The sequence below is a fragment of the Protopterus annectens genome, chromosome 6.part0 (assembly GCF_019279795.1).
Source record: "Protopterus annectens isolate FY-2018-M chromosome 6.part0, PAN1.0, whole genome shotgun sequence".
In the NCBI taxonomy this organism is placed as follows: domain Eukaryota; kingdom Metazoa; phylum Chordata; order Ceratodontiformes; family Protopteridae; genus Protopterus; species Protopterus annectens.
The window spans coordinates 1,855,304,051-1,855,317,612 of record NC_056737.1 but is presented as its reverse complement, the minus strand read 5'-3'; positions in this window follow the sequence as shown (position 1 = coordinate 1,855,317,612).

The window sequence follows — 13,562 nt, the reverse complement described above, 5'->3', positions numbered from 1 at the left end:
AAGACTCCCCATTGTCTGGAATTGACTGCCCATACATGTCAAGCAGAGTGCCTCTTTGGCCCTCTTCAAAAGGATCCTTGACAAATGTATGGGAGATAGAAAATTTACCCCAGGGATCACATCAGTTGCCCTGCTACACAGGGGACCAGGGAAGTAAAATTCCTGGAAAAATAGCTGGGGAAATGTTATGGCTAGGCTTGTGTGTAGGGCCAATAGCCTAGTACCAACCTATGAACTTATGTCAACATACAGATATGTCCCCAATATTGACTGACATATGACCCAAAATAGGAAACAAACATACTTCCACTAGCATGACTATATTAAAGATATATCAATGTTCTTTAAGGAAACCTTATCATGTAATAGACTTGCAGCAATTGGGGGAGTCAGGGCAGGGCACTTAACATACCATAACAAAGTTTTTCTGTGTGTGTCTGTGTGTGTGTGTGTGTGTGTGTGTGTGTGTGTGTGTGTGTGTGTGTGTGTGTGTGTGTGTGTGCATGTGTTAGTCCTCAAAAATCACTTTCTAGCCAAATCACAGTATAGTTAATATGGAATTTTACATAAAGAATTGTAATTGGAAGGAATACCAATAAGTTTTTAACATCCAGAAAACCCAACAAGCAGTTCTGAATTGATGTTTTGAGTGTGCTTTTTCCAAACCTGCTACTCTAGCCAGAGTCTAGCCAGATGAAAGAATGTTGTGGATGTTATCACATTTGTGGCTCTTATTCTCCCAGAAGCTGATAGGCAAAGTCTCTTCCATACTTACACCTGTATGAAGTCCTTCCCCAAAGTGATATCAGATTGGTATTAAACACTTTTGATACAGAGGCATATACATAAATCCCCAAATAATTTGTTGGCATTTACTTCATGTAAACTGATTGATAGGCCCTGAGTAGACTAATTCCTTAGCAGCTTGACTGAGAGGGAACAATTCTGACTTAAGTAAATTGACCTTGAACCCAGAGAAAGTTGCAAAGGTAGCCATGTATGAGCCTACTATGGAGACCTAACTCAATTTTATGCAGCATGAGTTTTTATGCCTGCATCTTGTTTGTCTTGTTTTATCTGCAGTGCAAGTGGCTTAATTGTCACCAAACATTAAAAAAGGGGAAAGTAAGCACCTCCATTTAGTGCCCTTACTTATAAAAAAGGAGAGGATACTATTATGTTTGTGAGATCACCAACCATGGTGGTGGGATAAAGTACTTTAACTATCTGAGCTTCAGGCTTCAGGGGGGAATCTGAATACTTCCAGAACTTGCCAGAATTAATTCCACCTGATCAAGACAGAAGCCCTCTCAAGGGCTCAGAATGGTAACAGCTGGGTTTGGCTCTGAGAATGTTACTGAAATGAAAATCATTCACCAATGATCAGCACTGTGATACCCTTTAATAAAGCCACACTGGTGATTTACAATCAAATTGCTATGGAAGAGAGAGACATTCTCTTGGTGCAAATTTTGGGCCTTAACATGAACTTCTCCTTGGGGTCAAGAGTGGTCCTTTAGCAAACCATAGACTACAGTAAAGTCCCCATTAACTACAGCTGGGGCCTGGCAAATGGTTAAAGGTGATCAATGTACCAATGAATGAAGAAAAGCAAAGGGTGTAATTTATACTAGGAGCATATACACTTCCCATATTAATGCTGCCAGAAGTAAATTGCACTCAGCAAACCTTCTTTCAAGGAGTTAAATAAACTGACATTTATTTTTCCATTCTATCCTGAGAACAAACAAACATGTTAATGAGTCTACAATACATGCATGAATATCATGTCAGTTTCCTTCTAGGTAACATACCTTAACAGACAATGTCCTTAAACTGAAGAACTATGTTCATAAACATTGTGTTAGTGATTTTGTTGATAATGAGTATGCAATTATCAAGAGTATAAAATACAAGGAAATACAATAAAAAAATGCAATAATAGCACTTAAATATATACTAGATAAGTCTGTCTCTGTGGCACACAAAAATGGAGCCCAGACTGTGGCCTGCTTGTCACCCCTAATGAAAGGAAAGGATTATGGGTGCTTGGGGTGCACATGGAGAAGTGCAATTTCACTGGAAGTGACTAGGGGAATCACTTCATCTGCTTCAGAGTTGGGAATGAGAGTGCTTGTTGGCAATATTCCTTGTGGAAATGAAGCATAGTCAGTCCACTAAATGGTTCCCATCCCCTGCTTAGCCATTTGTGTACAGGAGATTGAGCCCTAAAAGAAAAACTTCAAACCTCTCCAGATGTCTGTCTAAATGAAAGCCCCTCCCAATCAGCCCTTACCCTAATTAGACTAATTCGCTGGAACAGAGCTGATGACTGATAGACAGTGAAGGCAAAAAAATGAAAAAATATATGAGGTAATATTATTATAAGATCAATTAATGCAGTATCTAATGATGGCACTTCAGTGTCCAGACACAGGTAAAAAATACCTCCTATGATGAACTATCAAGGAGTTCAAGATTAACTCTCCTAAGGGATATCTGCTGGGAAATCTGGATCTTTAAAAGAGCTGAGAGGAATTTCATGTTTGTTTCTTTTTCCACAAGGGGGTTTTATTAACTTTCTCTTAGGCTGTACCAGGTCAAGAGAAAAGGTAGTATGTTTTATGGTACGTATTTTTTGTGGATGATATGTTTTTGCTTTGGCTTGGCTCATTAGAACTGTTGAATAAGTTTATCAACTACATGCATGGCACTACGGGTTTCTTAAAATTTACCTGTAAATATTCTGCTGTAGAAGTGGAGTTCTTAGATGTTAAGATCAATAAAGGAGACCTTAATAATATGTCTACTAGTGTCTACAGAAAACCCACTAGGAAGAACAACTTCCTGCACAAAAATAGCATGCATCTCAAGCATGTCACCCAGAATGTTTTAAAAGGGCATATTTATAGAGTAATGAGACTGCACAATGATAACGCTCAGTTAAGTTTAGCACTTGACTCTCTCAGGCATGACTTTTTAGACAAAGGCTAGAAAGAGGCAGAGACTGACTCTCAAATTAATGCTGCATGGGAAGAAAGGGAAGGGAAATGTAGAGCCTATTTTGGCAACCATACCCCACCTGATGCTCCACAAGCAACTGTAGCTGTCAGAGATACTTTTAGAGACTTACCTTACTCTAGTGACATCAATAAATATTCTGAGGTCATTAAACAGAATTGTAATATCCTACACACAATAGAAGAATTGAAAGGGACTAAAGACAGCACACCACATTTTTCATTTAAAAAGTCCTTGAAGAAACATTTGTGCTATAAATCACAACTCTGTATCAAAGGGCCTCAGTCTACCAGGTATGGGACTTTTTCATGTAGATCTTGTTCAGCCTGTAAGTATATACTTACGGGCTCAACCTACATACATCCTCATGTTAATTTTAAAATCGAACTTGATTTTTATACTGACTGCAGAACTCCAAATATTGTTTATTTTGTAAGCTGCCAGGTCTGTCATGCCTTCTGTATAGGCAAAACTAACAGACCACTGAAGGACAGGATTCCCGAACACTATAGGGATATTAGGAACCAGAAAGATACAAATGCCTTAGCACAACACATTGGTTTACATGGCTCAGAACACACTTTTAAGTTCTTTGTACTTCAGGTTTTGGTTGTTAGTATTAGAGCAGGCGATACATCTAATAAAACAGAAAGGGCTCAACAGAAATATATCTTGTTCTTGAATGCAGAGAAACTGCCTGGTTTAAATGGCATCTCTAGCCTTAAACCATTCTTGAAAGCACACCCGCTTAAACATTAATTTTGTTTTTAAATGTAGTGCACCCACAGGTGTAGCTGAAGAGATATGGGTTCCTTCCTACCTGACTCTGGTGACACCCCTATTAGGCCCAACACACCAAGATGGCAAGAGTGACAGATTTTATTTTAGGTGACATATCCAGTTTAAAAAGGCAATAGCACAACCATAAACAAATTATTTCAACAGTTCACCAGTTAACAATAAGGCAAGGTGAGATAATGCATGCAATGAAAACATACATTCACCCTCTTCCCCAGAATTCAACAGAAAAAGGTCTTGACATTCAGACATGCGCAAAGAAGGCAATATCAGTGAGCAGTAAAGCTTTATAATACAGCAATACAAACACAGGAAAGAAATGCAATGTCATTAAGCAATAAATGAGTCATAATACAACAGTACAGATATGAGAAAATGCAATGTCATTGAGCAGCAAAATTCTTGAAGGCAGCAGTACTAACACAAGCAAAATGCAATGTCATTGAACAATGAAAATTTATAATGCAACAGTACAAATATGAGAGAATGCAAAGTCATTTAGCAGTGCTAACACCCTCTACCCCCTTGATCAATTCTAAACAGGCCATTTATTTATTTATTTAACATTTGTTAACTGGGAAAGTCCGACTTGAAACAAAGCCAATTTTCCAGCAGAGGACCAGGGAGAAATGCTCCAGACACATGTCTTTGTAATGTAGGAAGAAACCGGAGTACCCGGAGGAAACCCACACAGATGCAGGGAGGACATACAGACTCCACACAGAAGGCAGCCCAGCATCGAACTGGAGAACCTCTTGCTGTGAGGTGACAACTCTATCACTGCACCACTGCACCGTCCAACTATGAAACACTCTATTATACCCTGTTCACTGGCCAGTGACTACTTACAGCCTTGCTACTGGCATGATGGGGCCCAAGTTGGAGCTCATATGGATCCCAGTTATTTGTAATCCACAAAGCACTTGGGGGGGAAACCACAATCTTATAAAAATATAAAATAACAGCCAGAGCCTCTCACCACTCCATTGAGAATATCCTAGTGACCAGGCACTGTGGTTCCTCTGATGAGCAATGTAGAAAAATCACCTACCAGAACTCTGGTAATCATCTATGGCTTCTCTGTATTAGGCCCAAAGGAACTCCTTTTCTTGCTGAATCATAGCAGATGTGGAACTACTGGTTTCAGACTTCTCTCCTGATTTCACAAAATACCATCATCCAGGATTTCAACAAGAGACAGACACAATCTGCTACTTCACTTTCCTGTCCCAAAGCACTGGAAATGAAAGTCTAGTCATGCTGCAAGGCCCTTTTTCCCTTCAGCTACGTGTTTCAGTCTTCCCTCCTTCAGCTAGTGTTCCAGTCTCCTCTTTCACTTTCGAAATTGTCTTTTATATTCCTGAAAAGGAGCTCCACTTTGTGGTGAAATTAAAAACTACAGTCTATTACTTCTACATTGAAATACAGTGGGAGCTACATAAACAAAGATTTTAAACTAAGATTTTATTTGTACTGTTTTCCTTGTATTTATAACAATTGTTGCATTGCTTGTGTGTGTACCTTTTAGTTAATTTATCAGATTTACATATGATAGCTGATTGGTCTTGCTTTCTTTTTAAGCTCATGTCTTTCTACTTGTTTATTAGTCTGAAGAAGTGATAGTGTTATCACAAAAGTGCTTACTTTTATCACTTTCATCTTCAATAAATAGAGTTTCTGCCTAGCCTTGTTGGTTCAGTACTTGTTTTTTACTTCATGTTTTGCCGTTTGCTTGTTGGCTCTGCGTAAGGTCCACCAAATTGATGCCCATAACTGGATCTTGAGGTTCTGGGCCTGGATGACATTCATCATTCATCTTATATACAATATGAAAGATCCATTCATGTTTCTTCTTCTTCTTCTTCTTCTTCTTCTTCTTCTTCTTCTTCTTCTTCTTCTTCTTCTTCTTCTTCTTCTTCTTCTTCTTCTTCCTCAAACCAATTGATGGTGTGCTATGAGTAAGACTTTTGTGAATCCCTTCTTGTGATGATTGTCTGCTCTACTAAAGACAGTGTTCACATTGCTTTCTAACACAAAATAGGGCAGAGGTTAGGCTCCTTGGGGAGGGGGTGTTGGTAACTGATGCAAATATTTCTTTGATAGTTCTCTTGATGATCTCTCTTCAGGAGGGCCCAAAGTAGGAATTGGTGGTAACATGTCCACAAGCTTGGTGAAATTTTCAGCATTCATAACATTACTGATTAATAGGTGCTGCTGTATAAACATGAGGACTTAAGATGATGTGTCAAAGAAAGCATGTTTCTTTTGCCTCTTTAAGCTATCTGGCTGAGTGGTGAAGTGCTGAATGAAATCCATTTTGTAAAGAACACCCGGTGAACATCTGGGAAGGCCTTACACTTGGTAATTGATGTTGAAGACTAATCCTAAAACTGCTTGACTTTACAGACTAACAGGATGAAATTGTTTCCCTCACCAGCTACAAATGTTTCTTCCTGAAATTCATATTAGGACTCTGTGTGCCTAGCAACATTTAGCTTGGGCATTCAATGACCAGTAGCACCTATCTACTATCACTTTCTGTGGGATCCCTATAGCCAATGGAAAGTGAATCTGTATAAATGTCTCCATACCTTCATGTAAAGCCCCTTTTACAGCCCTACTAGCCTAAATTATTGTTGCATTGTCTAGTTTCTAAATTTTGTATTTTGGCTTGCAGGCCGTAATGATAGTACTGTGCTTGGAAACTGCCTCTTTTCTGTCTTTAATAACAGATTGAAGTGGTACTGCAGTTTACATGGAAAAGATCCTCACATATTTATTTATTTATTTATTTAGTTAGTTTACATTTGTTAACTGGGGGTGTCTGACTAAGCCGAAAAGGTCCTTTTTCAGCAGAGGCCCAGGGAGAAAAGCTCCACATAGTAAAATTACAGATACATTTAGATATTTAGACATGATCAGTAGACACACAAATTACAATAGACATGTTTTTACAGTGGTATTCAGCACATCAGCAGTTACAGTGGAGAGAACAAACAAGAAAATATTCATTTAAAAATAAAGGTAATTAATAGATTTGTGGTGTACAGCTGAAATTTGGAACATAGGTAGAATACATACGTAGTACACAGGTACAGTACATACATTGTAGATTAGGCAGTGTTTGTGAGTAAGAGTGAAAACTATTATCAAGTACTCTAGGTTTAGTATGTGTACCTTATCCGCTTTCACTAGCCTGGGGAGCAATTATGGCACTGCCAACTTAGCTTGAGATGTTGCCTAATGAGGTTTTTAAAGGATGCTTTGGACGATGTGTTTTGTATGCTAGTAGGGAGAGAGTTCCATTTTTTAGCCACTGAACTACTATATAGTGTGTCTCCAAAGCTATTGTAGCTGTTGGTGACTTCTAGTAGTAGTTTGCTTGATGATCTAAGAGGTCTTTTGGCTGAGTGATGTTGTGCTAGGTTTTTGAGGGGCAGGACACTTATTGGGAATGTAATAGATAGAATGACAGAGGCAGAGCTGATTGCAGGTTAGGAGGTTGGGCAGTTCAAGCCAGTGGAGCTGACTCAAAGCAGTACAGTGATGAGTTCTATATGGGCAATTTGCAGCAAAGTGGGCAATTCTGTTAAAGCAGGCTTCCATTTTGCTTAGTTCAGTTTTGTTGAGATTAGTCAGAATGGGAGATACATAGAGTAGGGTGGATAGAAGTTGGGAGTGAGTAATGGCTGATCTTGTGTTGTTGGTAAGAAATGGTTTGATACGGTAGAGTGATCCCAGTTTGGCATATACTTTTTTAATAGTTAAGTTGAGATGACTATCAAATTTTAGGTGTGAGTCTATGGTTATTCCCAATAGCTTAGCCTGTGCCACTGGAGCAATTGGAGTAGCATTTGTGGAGTAGACAGTGAATTGGCTGTTATCAGTGTTTTTGTTAGAACTGGTTATAATCATAAACTGAGTTTTCTTTGGATTGAGGATAAGTTGGGCTTTGGTAAGGTAGTTTTTCGTAGTCAGAGAATGCTAGTTCAGTTTTTTGCAGGAGGGTAGGAATGTTTTGTGCAGCACAGATTAAAATATTATCATCTGCATATTGGATGATAGATGCATGCTGTGTGGAGGTATGGAGGTCATTTCTGAAGATTGTGAGTAGTAGTGGTCCTAATATAGAACCCTGTGGGACTTCTATAGTTATGGGCAGCTGAGGAGAAAGATAATTTTCCCATGTCATAGCTTGGTACCTGTGAGTTAAGTAGCTTTGGAACCAGGTAAGAGTGTAATTTGATAGGTGATATTGGTTTAGTTTGTTTAGAAGCATTTGGTGTGAGACTGTGTCAAATGCTTTGGACATATCCAAAAAAAAAGAGTTGACACATGCAGGCCTTTGATTTTTAGATGGTTTACTGTGTCTGTGAAGCAGAGGAGGGCTGTAGTAGCACTATGGGCAGGTCTGAAACCATGCTGAGTAGGTGACAGGATGTTGCTGTCTAGGAGATATTTTAGCACCTGGGTATGGATGCATTTTTCTATGATTTTGGCCAGGGGGGAGAGTAAAGCAATGGATCCGTAGTTATTAAGTTCAGTGGAGGTCCGGCTTTATGTATGGGTGTAACATAGGATATTTTCCAAAGTTTGGGCACATAGTTTTCAACAATTGATCTGTTTATGACAGTGGAGATTGGGATAGCAATACCATCTGCTGTGAGTTTCAAGAAATAGCTGGGGAGTAGGTCGGCTGCTGTTGATGAGGTTTTTAGTTTGGAGAGCATGATTTTGATTGAAGTGGTGGAAACTGTTTTGAGGATAAAGCTTGTGTTAGTGTTATTTGTGTTGGGAGGATAGTGAGGTAGGAATTGTTCTGTGATACTAAGGACAGAATTGAGTTCACAAAGCGGGAGATGAATTGTGTTTCGATGGGAACTTTAGTGTCAGGGTGGTTGATTTGGGGGTAGCCTTTTGGGTGGATTTTAGTAGCTGGTTTACATTTTTCCAAAGTTTTTGGGGGTTGTGTTGGTATTTAGTTTCTAATGTCATGTAGTAGGGTTTTTTGTCCATCTTTGTGTTTCTTTGTTTTTTTGATAGTAAAGCCAGGCAGTGTCTCTGAACTTGAGGATTTGTTTGGTTTCTTTACTGAGCCAGGGGTTTGTAGATGTTCTAACCATGATTTTGCACAATGGAACGACAATGTCTATGTGTTGTAGAAATGTTTTGTTGAAATATGCTACAGCCATGTCAAGTGGGAGGGTTTATAGGGGGGGGGGTCTAGTCACAGTTACAGAGTAAAGTATTGAGGACCTCAGGAGAGAATTTTTTTGTGTTTTTAGTGGATTTATAGTTAGTGGTTTTGCATATGCTTGTTCTGCTATGTATAAGGTATATTATGTTGTGGTCACTTAAGGTGTCTGGGAGACTGCCTGTGTGGGGGTATAATGTGGGGCTGTTAGTTAGGACCCAGTCAAGGATGGATTCCCTTTTAGATTGTTTAGCACATCTAGTTGGAATTTGGACTAGTTGCTGGTAGCCATGGAGATTTATTAGATAACTTGGTGGTTCTGATATACAGGTGAACCAATCTAGGTTGAAATCCCCCAGAATAAGGGTTTCTTGTGAGTATGTAGAAGAACACCATAAGAAATCTTTAAGGCTAGCAGGAGTATTACCAGGAGGAATATAGATCACAATTATGATGATGACCTTTTTTAGGGTGAAGTTGAAGTTGTGAGATGTGTGTCCCAATTATTGGCGGAGGGGTAGGAGTTTAGTAATTGACATACAGTTAAGTTGGACTTATACAGTAAAGCAGTTCCACCCCTTTACAAAGTGGTCTGTCTTGTCTAATGATATTGTAGCCGTAGAAAAAATATACTGGGCAAAATTAAAGTAGTGGTCTTTTAAGCTAATTTGGTGGACTTTCTTATTAAATGAAAGCAGTCCCATTTTCAAATTATCTCTAAGCCCTAATAATGACTGGACATGGCTCTTAACCACACAGAACAATAAATCATAGCATCTCCCAGCAGAGTAACATGAAAGCACTACTGAGCCTTTGGTTTGAATTTTTTCAGCTCCATAAGCAATAAGCTTCGCACACCTTGCCAAATCAAGCCTTTCACCATTACACACTCTAACAAATGTTTCTGCTGACATAACATTGCACTTGGAACCTGTGTCAACTTTGAGCTGTGTGGGTTTGCCATTTATCCGAACAGTACAAAATACTTAATTCTTTGCCTTTAAATCTACTGCATTAATTGTTTCATGAAGCACTGAGACACCATCAACATAAAGAGTAGGGTTGCAGCTTTTAATTGAACAACTCGTTTCTTAAAATATTCCCTCTTAATAAAGGAATGTGGGCCTTTTGATTTATAAAACCTTTTGAAATGATTCCACTTATTTTATTTGTGGCATTGCTGACCAAAAGCTAAACGTTTTTTTCCTTTAGATTCATGAGTTCCACCACAATTACGACAGCTGGCAATGAAACTAGGTTGGGGCCCATGCTTTCAGTTTGCTGACTCACTCTTATGCTTCACTGAGACTGTGCAAATTCTGGGAAATTGTCAGAAAGTTCTGGGGTTTACCAGTGAGTGCTGCAGGGGCTACAGTTGCTACCATATGATTGCGCCTGTTTCTTTTAACCACGAGCTGCATACTATCAACATGAGCTTTATCACTGTGCCTTCTAGAGCTATTCTCATTTGTATGCATATGTGTGTGTGCTTTTCTGTGAGCTCATATATCTGACAAACCTCAATGGCCTTATTCAAAGTTAAATCACTACCATGAAGCAAAATCTTTCTCACAGCATCATCTTTAATACCACACCCAAGTCTGTCCTTTATCAACTCATCCCTGAAATCACCAAATCTGCATGTTTTAGCCTTTTTTCTCAGGTCAGTTATATATGTTGCCAAAGTTTCACCAGGCTTTTGATCCCTTGTGTAAAATAAGTGCCTTTCCATTGTAACATTTGTATGGGGTTACAGGTCTTTAAATTTACAGTTTAAGCACACTGGGTCCTCCCTTGACTCAGCCACTACAACAATATAACTGTTTACTCCTGTATATATAGTAGGTGCATACACAAATGAATGTTCCCTTTCTATGGCTTCTGACACAGATAAATTAATCAGAATAAATGCCTTTGTATGGTCATCTTTATCAGAAAATGCAGCCTGTATGAACATGTACTCTTGCTCAAACACTCTCCAGTTCTCAGCAATATTGCTGTCAAACATAAGTGCACTGGGTTTTCGAAATCCATCTGCCATACCCACGAAGTATACACAAACATGAATAAACTGTTCTGTGAGCTTGTAATACATTTAAATGCACAATAAACTCTTCAAAATACTGTACTTTGTGAAATATGCTCTGAAATGGCTGTATTTTGGGAAATAAATTTACCGTAATACTGCACAAACATGTGAGCACTTTATACACTTCTGATAACTCAAATATCATTGATTAATATGAAAAAAATAGATTTGCTAAGCATGTATTGAAAAATGCAGTAATTTCCCCTTATTTTATTTGTTTTATGCAATCCGGATTTTATTTCAAATGTTTTCCATAGTAATTTGCATATTTTATCAATATCAGACAACCCAGCCACTGGGGATGCACAAGCCAGTGCATTTCTTTGTGTCGGTCCCAAGCCCGGATAAATGGGGAGGGTTGCATCAGGAAGGGCATCCGGCGTAAAAATTCTGCCACATAACTTATGGCACAAAAATTTCATGTTTCCATACCGGATTGGTCGAGGCCCAGGTTAACAACGACCGACACCAGTACTGTTAGCCAACAGGGTGCTGGCAGAAATTGGGCTACTGTTGGCCGAAGGAGAAGAGGAGGGCGAAGGCATGCCCGAAGGCAGTAAGAGAGGAGGAAGGTTAGGAGTGTAGCAGTGAGGGTAGGAACTTTGTATGTTGGCAGTATGACTGGTATAGGAAGATAGCTAGCTGATATGATGGAGAGAAGGAAGGTTGACATATTGTGTGTGCAAGAGACCAGATGGAAGGGAAGTAAGGCCAGGTGTTTAGCAAACGGGTTCAAATTGTTCTATCATGGTGTGGATGGCAGGAGAAATGGGGTAGGGGTTATACTAAAGGAACAATATGCCAAGAGTGTTTTAGACGTGAAGAGAGTGTCTGACAGAGTGATGTTTATGAAGCTCGAAATTGATGGTGTAATGATGAATGTTGTTAGTGCATATGCTCCACATGTTGGGTGTGCGATGGATGAGAAAGAGAAATTTTGGAGTGAGTTGGATGAAGTTGTGGTGAGTGTACCCAAGGGTGAGAGACTAGTGATTGGAGCGGACTTTAATGGGCATGTTGGTAAAGTGAACAGAGGGGATGAGGAAGTGATGGGTAGGTATGGTGTTAAGGAGAGGAATGCAGAAGGTCAGATGATTGTGGATTTTGCAAAAAGGATGGACATGGCTGTGGTGAATACGTATTTTAAGAAGAGAGAGGAGTATAGGGTGACGTACAAGAGTGGAAGAAGATGCACACAGGTGGATTATATCCTATGTAGGAGGGCCAGTCTGAAGGAGATTGGAGACTGTAAAGTGATGGCAGGGGAAAGTGTAGTTAAGCAGCATAGAATGGTGGTCTGTAGGATGATGTTGGTGATCAAGAAGAGGAGGAGGAGTGTGAAAGCAGTGCCAAGGATTAAATGGTGGAAGTTAAAAAAGGGTGATTGTGAAGTGGAGTTTAGGGAAGAGTTAAGACAGGCACTGGGAGGCAGTGGAGAGTTACGAATAGCTGGGTAACTACAGCAGAACTAGTAAGGGAGACTGCTAGAAAGGTGCTTGGTGTGACATCTGGACAGAGGAAGGAGGACAAGGAGACCTAGTGGTGGAATGAGGAAGTACAGGAGAGTATACAGAGGAAGAGGCTGGCGAAGAAGAAGTGTGATTGTCAAAGAGATGAAGAAAGTAGACATGAGTATAAGGAGATGAGGCGCATGGCAAAGAGAGAGGTGGCGAAAGCTAAGGATAAGGTGTATGGAGAGTTGTATGAGAGATTGGACACTAAAGAGGGAGAAAAGGACCTGTACCAATTGGCTAGACAGAGGGACAGAGCTGGGAAAGATGTGCAGCAAGTAAGGGTGATAAAGGATAGTGAGGGAAAGATACTCACAAAAGAGGAGAGTGTGTTGAGTAGATGGAAAGAGTATTTTGAGAGGCTGATGAATGAAGAGAATGAGAGAGAGAGAAGGTTGGATGATGTGGGGATAGTGAATCAGGAAGTGAAACAGATTAGCAAGGAGGAAGTAAGGACAGCTATGAAAAGGATGAAGAATGGAAAGGCTGTTGGCCCAGATGACATCCCAATGGAGGCATGGAGGTGCTTAGGAGAAATGGCAGTGGAATTTTTAACTAGATTGTTTAATGAAATTTTGGAAAGTCAGAGGATGCCTGAGGAGTGGAGAAAAAGTGTTTTGGTACCTATCTTTAAGAATAAGGGTGATGTGCAGAGCTGCAGTAACTACAGAGGGATAAAACTGATCAGTCACAGCTTGAAGTTATGGGAAAGAGTAGTAGAAGCTAGGTTAAGAAGGGAGGTGATGATTAGTGATCAGCAGTATGGTTTCATGCCAGGAAAGAGCAATGTTTGCTCTGAGAGTGTTATTGGAGAAATACAGAGAAGGTCAGAAGGAGTTGCATTGTGTCTTTGTAGACTTGGAGAAAGCATATGACAGGGTGCCTAGAGAAGAATTGTGGTATTGTATGAGGAAGTCGGGAGTGGCAGAGAAGTATGTAAGAGTGGTAC